Source organism: Puntigrus tetrazona, chromosome 14 (assembly GCF_018831695.1).
Source record: "Puntigrus tetrazona isolate hp1 chromosome 14, ASM1883169v1, whole genome shotgun sequence".
Taxonomy (NCBI): domain Eukaryota; kingdom Metazoa; phylum Chordata; class Actinopteri; order Cypriniformes; family Cyprinidae; genus Puntigrus; species Puntigrus tetrazona.
Genome location: NC_056712.1, coordinates 10,947,627 through 10,954,458, shown reverse-complemented (window position 1 = coordinate 10,954,458; position 6,832 = coordinate 10,947,627). Strand labels below are relative to the sequence as shown.

The following is a 6,832-nucleotide window of genomic DNA, read 5'->3' as shown; positions in this document are numbered from 1 at the left end:
TCCAACTTCATCTCTATTAATCTGAGCTATTTGATAGTATTAAAGCTTGGGAAATTGGCAATAAGCTAACGATTACTCCGTGGTTTTTGGGGGCGTCGTTCTCCAGACATTATTATCATCTTGTTTCATAAAATGGGGTAAATAGTAAATATAGAAAGATACAAAAGTCAAGTTTTTCCAGGACTATTTCTTTATTTTTCTCCTTCCTAAATCTAATATAAAGCACCTCAGTTATTATTTCTTTCTAAATAAACAGCTACGTAATTCAGTTATAAATATGTATAAATATAATTTACGAATTAGGCTAAATGCATGTTATTAATTAAACTTACTGAATAACTCAAGTCTTATTTTTACTTAAATTTGACCCTCCAGATATTAATTTCTTTTCACTGTATGAAATATCAAAATCAGCTGAATATCTGTCAGCAAGCGATTCTTTGCTCGAGTCTGTTTTACTGCAGTCAATATGATCTCTGTTCATCTCTCCTGTGGATATTCATGGACTTTTCATCGACCGGCACAATATTAAAATGCTTCATTCACTGTCATGTCTGCTTCATTAAGTCAAACGTCTTTCCTGCATGTTTCTTTTTCACTTTTTATTTCAAATTTGTATAATTTTCAGCTTATATTTTATACTGAAATCAATTTCGGATTGTGTTTTTCCTTCCTGATTTCTTTTAAAATATATTATACACAATCTTCAAATAATGCTTTATTAAGAGTTAGTATATGCTCATTCAGTTTATTTTAGGGCAGGCTAGATTGTAACCACATCCTCTTCTGCTTGAGGTGAGTGTTGTGTTTACACTCTAGTGAAATAATGAGTGTGTGTGTGTGTGTGTGTGTGTGTGTGTGTGTGTGTGTGTGTCAGATCAAGCTGGGCAACTGGTAACCCGACCCTGCGTTTTATTGAGATGTCCATTAATCCTAGCTCTCTGCCCATGACCTCTGACCCTGGCTGACCCCTGCACATGGTGTTGCCGGCCAGTGGGACTCGGGCACTGCTGCGTCCGGATCGCGTCTCCCGTCCTGACAGCAGCCCACTTTCTCCCATCGGAGAGGGAATCATTAAGCGCGAATCTAAAACGAGGGCCAGGGGAGAGCTTTATCCACACAAATACAGCCATGAGAAAGAGGCTCGGCTCTCATCTCCACGGATAGAGTTACGCTGGAGTGAGAATGATTCAGCTTTTAATTGCATTCTTCTAACTCCATATCACATCTTCATCCATCTCTCCCCCTCTCTCTCTCTCTCTCTCTCTTTCTCAGCCGGTCTGTCTCTCCGATTCTCGCTTTCGCCCAATCGCCATGACGCTCCCCAACAAATGCCTTTTGGAGTACAAATCATTCCAAATTGGAATTCATTTTCAAAGGGCTTTTAAGAAGACGAATATGAGAGCCACTTACTTTAAATGATCCGTTTATTTTAACGCTCAAAGTCGTATCGTTTACCTGCTGCCTATAAAAGAAAATCCTCACCTGCCACCAAGAGTCTAAAAATACAAGCCGTCCTGAAAGCGCACAGATAAGCTTTTCGTTAGGTATCGCTGCTTTTCACCGACGGTCTGAAAGGGAACACCTGATTGGCTCGCCGTCTCTCCTCGAAGCTGTTGTCACCTATCCGAGCTCTGGTGAGCAATTACCTGGCCTGTCGGAATCCAAGCCGAACAGATTGAATTCTGATTGATTTCTGCCCAGGAAAGAGGAGAGAATTTAAAGGTCTTCTTTTTTAATTGGGTATTTGGTGTGTGCTGATGTGAGGAACTTGTCCCTCCCCAGGGATCCTTTATGGGGCAATAATGGCGCTGAGAAACAGCCTGGTCTGCTCTCTCCCTGGAAGGCCATAACCCCACATTTGTCCTGAGTGCTTTTCTATTATGCATTGATAGCTAAGCATCAATCAATAGGGGAGGGAAGAGAAAACCCAGCGAAACCAACTTCTTAAGTGTAAAACGCCTCTTAATACCAGAGCTTTCAAACAACTTAACCTGGGTGCTTTTTTTTTCTGCTCAGCGTCTTTGAGAAGACAGAAGTGAGGAGACACAACGCTGATGTTTTATTCAACGGCAGGGAACGGGTTCAGGGTAAATGCTTTTTTTTTTGGCTTTTAGAAAAGTCTGGCATGTTGGCTTTTGCATAAAAACATTTGCCGATAACGGTTTGCCCTAAACGGACACTTAGCAAATATTTTCGATCACAAACAATAAAGCACTCGATTCGTAAATCAACTATTTAATTAAGTTCTATTTTTAAGTACAGTTCTCAAGAGTGAATAGAAATTATTTGGATTTATATACAATGCCCACACATAAACATAAACCCTTAAAAGGGCAATAAAAAAATAAGAGTACACATTTTATGCTGAGCTTACATTTCAAACATAATAAAGAAACATCTGTGTTTAAATGCTATGATTTTATAATCTCTGTTTGTTACAAATACATGTATCCGCTTGGCTGGCCTTCGTAATCTTCATCATCGACATTCTCCTCTTCCCCTGATATTCTATAAGCTCCGTTTTCTTTTTGCCGGAACTCTTTGGTGAGCTGAGAACCTGGAAAATATAAACAGAATTTTTTTTTATTATTAATTGTAGCAATTACTTATGATGCAAAAATGTTGTTTAATATACTCCTAAAAAGAAATGGTTTTCACAACTATAACTATTTTTTGGTTCCCTAAAGAACCTATCATTGAAGAGTTCTTGAATTAACAAATCTTTCCTGGTGTGAGGAACATTTTAAAAAATCTCAAGAACCTTCTTCCGTTATAAAGAACCTTTTGTCAAGAAAAGTTATTCATAGAACCACATACGCAGTGACCTTTATTTTTTATTAGCATGTACTGTAATTAATAAAGCCCGCTATACTAAAACATTTTAATAGATGCTTTTCTAATTAACGGAGTGCAAATGTGTTGAACAGCCATTTCCAGCATGCAAATAGGATCTATTAATTAATGCACTAAACAAAGCACGGCGCGTTTACTTTTGATCATATTAAGAAAGCTCAGCATTCTCTCAGTTTTTTTGCCCGCAACTTCCTGTAAAGCACACACACTCGCACACTTGATATATTTAAATCCTCTCTTTCTATTTTTCTCTGTAGCCTCTAAACCTATAGGAAAGGGTCTGTCCTGTGTTCAGAGTCACCTTTCACTACCACCTATCCCAGAGTTCATAGCAGTCGGGACGTTCCGGGAAGCGAGGGATGGGGGGGGCGGGCATTGGTGGTGAAGATAAGGGCCAGTCTAAAGGATCAGACCCCCCAGAGAAAGAGATAACAGCCAGACAGTCACAGCAACGACCTGCCACATAATACACAAGCCCTTCCACCCCTTCTCCCTTTCTCCTCCAAATCTCCCCCCATCTAGGACCCTCTCGACCTCCTGTCATCACCAGCCTTTACGTTCCTGCCGGAGAAAGCCCTCGACTGGTGTACGGTTATCGTCAGCTCTGTCGGATTCTCGGAAGGCCAAGTTCACCTTTAGCGATGAGGAGATGATAAGCTTTGATAGTGGCATATGCGAATCGATCAGCTCCCACTGTTGGTGCGTTCGCATGTCTTTTCTGACCACGCCACAGACCGCAGAGAGAACATGAATAACCTAACAGACCTCTCTCTGCAGCGTGCACCGATAGTTTTCAATGTTAAAACAAGACAAATGTTCGCTCTTTGTATTAAGTTAAACAGTCTTTTAATAATACTTTGCACTGCAGCTCGATGAGGAAATTAACCTGCATGGCCACAAAAGGAAAATACTAGTCAACTAATATACACACTGTTTAATATGTATTAGTGCTGTAATGATTAATAAGAATATAAGTTTTGATTTACATAATATGTGTGTGTACTGTGTATGTTTCTTATGTCTAATTAAAGACACAAATACAGCATATATTTTGAAAGTGTGTGTGTGTGTATATATGTATATGTATATGTGTATATATATTGATTATATTTATGATTTATATTTATTTAATATAACACACCTGTATTTGTACATACTTTTAAATATATATTTTTACATTTTGGAAAAAGTTACATAAGATAATAAATTGAGAGCAAATACAGCTGAAGTTACCTAATCTGTATTGCTACATAAAATGTTTCTGAAACATAACATGCTTATATTTTATATGTCGCTCTTTTATGTGTTGGTTTTGTGTAATATGTATATGTTATTTTTGCAGCATCTTGGCCAGGGCATTTTTAATGTCAAAGGATTTATATAAATAGAGACTTTTTCAGATTTCTCTTATCACAGATATCTAATTTTACAAGAGATTTTAGTGGAGTGATATATTTTTCATCACATTCAGGCCAAACTATCTGAGCTACACTGTACTGTCAAAAGAGGGCTTATTTGTTTCTATTTGTTGAATTTTTCACCTGAGACAACAAGTAACTTTTGAACAATACCATTTCGTGAGTGTCAAACAGTTATCTTTGTGTGTGTGTGTGTAAGTAGGCCCAACAATCATGTTTTTTCAGCTTGTTCACCTCTGACCTTGTGTTCTGGTGGCTGTGCCTGCGTCTATGAATGAGTGTGTTCTCAGACATACCTCCATGTAACCTGTAATCTGGCGGAGGCAGACACCTCTCCGATGTTCCTGGCGGTGCATGTGTACACACCTGCATCGTTCGCCCAACTCCTTGAATTTGGAGCCAGCCGGTCAATTCAAACCGATGCGGACCCCACGGGCCTGTAATTACACAAACACACACCATTACACATTTAACCAAACCAGATCTGTTTCTGAGAATGCGACTGTAAACCTGCTGCCTGAGAGGTAATTTATCTGTTTACACTTTTAGAAATATGGGTTATTTAATAACATCTATAGTTCCATGAAGAAACTATAACCTTTACCTGTTCACACTATAAGTATATGGACAACGCAATGAGAAACGCTAAGGATTATAATAGTCTTTAAATAGTTTGAATGGCTCCTTCCTGTGTATTTGGTAAAATGTCGCTTTGACTTAAGTTTTTCCAATTTTATTGTCCACCAGGTACAAATTATTTAATGCACACATACCTGCACAGTGGTGCTTGAATCGTCTACAGGAAAAGAAATAACATCTCCTTCTTTACTCCACTGGATGGAGGCCAGTGGATACGATGACACCTCACAGGAAAAAATGACATCACTTCCTTTGGTTGTGACGATGTCACGGGGAGCATAAGTGATAACTGGTTCTGTAAAGTTTGCAGAGAATAGACAACTTTGAGCTTAGAGTAACTGATTACAAAAACAATACATACTTTAAGCTAAAAATGGCACCCTGAAGCAAATCGGGTAGCTCTTTCACACCAGCTTCTGTATTTACTGTAGCCATTTGTGCTGTGTTTTGATTGGCTTAGTTAATTATTTCAAGGCGTGAGATTGGACGCTTACGAGCTGCTAATCTTAAACACGACGGTGAGGTAAATGCAAACTTAACGGCTGATTTATTATTCCCACAGCTGAACAAATGGGTTTTCATTTGGCCTTTTCCATGACAAAACTTTTAAATGTGCGTGTGATTATGTTGGCACTCAGACTCTATCCATGACAATGGTTCCTCCAGAGGCAACATTTACATATACATATATATACATTTACATTTACATTAGCAGATGCATTCATACCAGACTGATGTGGCCATTACTTTGCCGAGGTTGCTGCGTGAAACACGTACTACAATTAAATATCAAATGCCAGTCCGAAAACAAATCCAATACAATCAAAACATTTTGAGTAGCTGAAGGCATTCTGGGTAAATCTCTGTCAGGACATCGATTTAATGTGTGTAATCTATAATAAATTGAAATGCACTTTTAAAAGTTGCATTAAATTGCGGCTGAGGATAACAAGAATTACAATTTATCTATGTATGTGTATATTTAGAGATACTCACTCGACTTGCAGGGTCCGTGGTGCGCCATTGTCAGCGTCTGACCGTTCCCTTGCTTGTGTTGGGCGCCCGAAGCTGGCATGTATTTTTATACGTCTTTCCGTCAGAAGCGCAGAGTGCTTCCTGCTTGCTGCACACACAGATGGCTCTGGGTTCACCTGAGGGGTTTCTGCGGGGGGCTCTGCAGCGCAGTCCTTCAGCGCAGCGCCCGTAAAAAGTAGACCCAGATCTGGGCTCCGGGTCACACAGTTGCCCCTCATCGTTTTCCACATTCCCAGCAACACCGCGCTGGTCACGAACCAGCCCGGCCGGACATCCCTGCAGCTGCCTAACGTCTGGACAGCGCTCAAGGTGGCACTTTCTGGGGCATCCTCGCCTGGTCGAGATGCTCTTCTGCCAGTCAAAGCGACCGAGGTGCTCCAGGTGAAAGGACTCAGATACTGAAACTAGCATCAGAACCAGTAAAACCGGCAAATAAACCATTGTTTGACGGGGTAAAATGGTTGAAGTCACCAAAAACAGACGGAAGAAGTCCTTGCTTCTGATTTATGCTGATGAAGCAGGCCAAGAAAAAGCTTAAAAGGGCAGTCTCTAGGCCTGAAAATCGCTAGATGGTACAATGTTTCCAGAATTCCTGAGATCATCAGCAAAGCCTTTTCTCTCTGTAAGTATCCTTGTAGACTGAACAGTGTTGCAGTGTCACGAAAGTGCAACAGGCTGAATGAGCAAGAAGGTGGGAAAGAAAACGCAGAGGCAGCTCTAACTTTGGTGACCCCCTCTTAAACTGCAGGGTGCCTCCCCCCATTTGCCCAACAAAAGTGTAAAAAAGGTGTGAGCTGGGAGATGAGCAACAACCAATCAAAACTCTCAGTCCTGAGTTAGGGTGGGGGTGAAACCTGAGTTTGTAATGGTGGGGCAAACTGGAC

At 40.3% G+C, this 6,832-nt stretch overlaps 1 pseudogene; it reads right to left on the bottom strand.

Moving 5' to 3' along the window:
• Window positions 1–2,438: 2,438 nt before the first annotated feature.
• LOC122358220 lies at window positions 2,439–6,389 on the bottom strand (annotated as a pseudogene).
• Window positions 6,390–6,832: the final 443 nt, after the last annotated feature.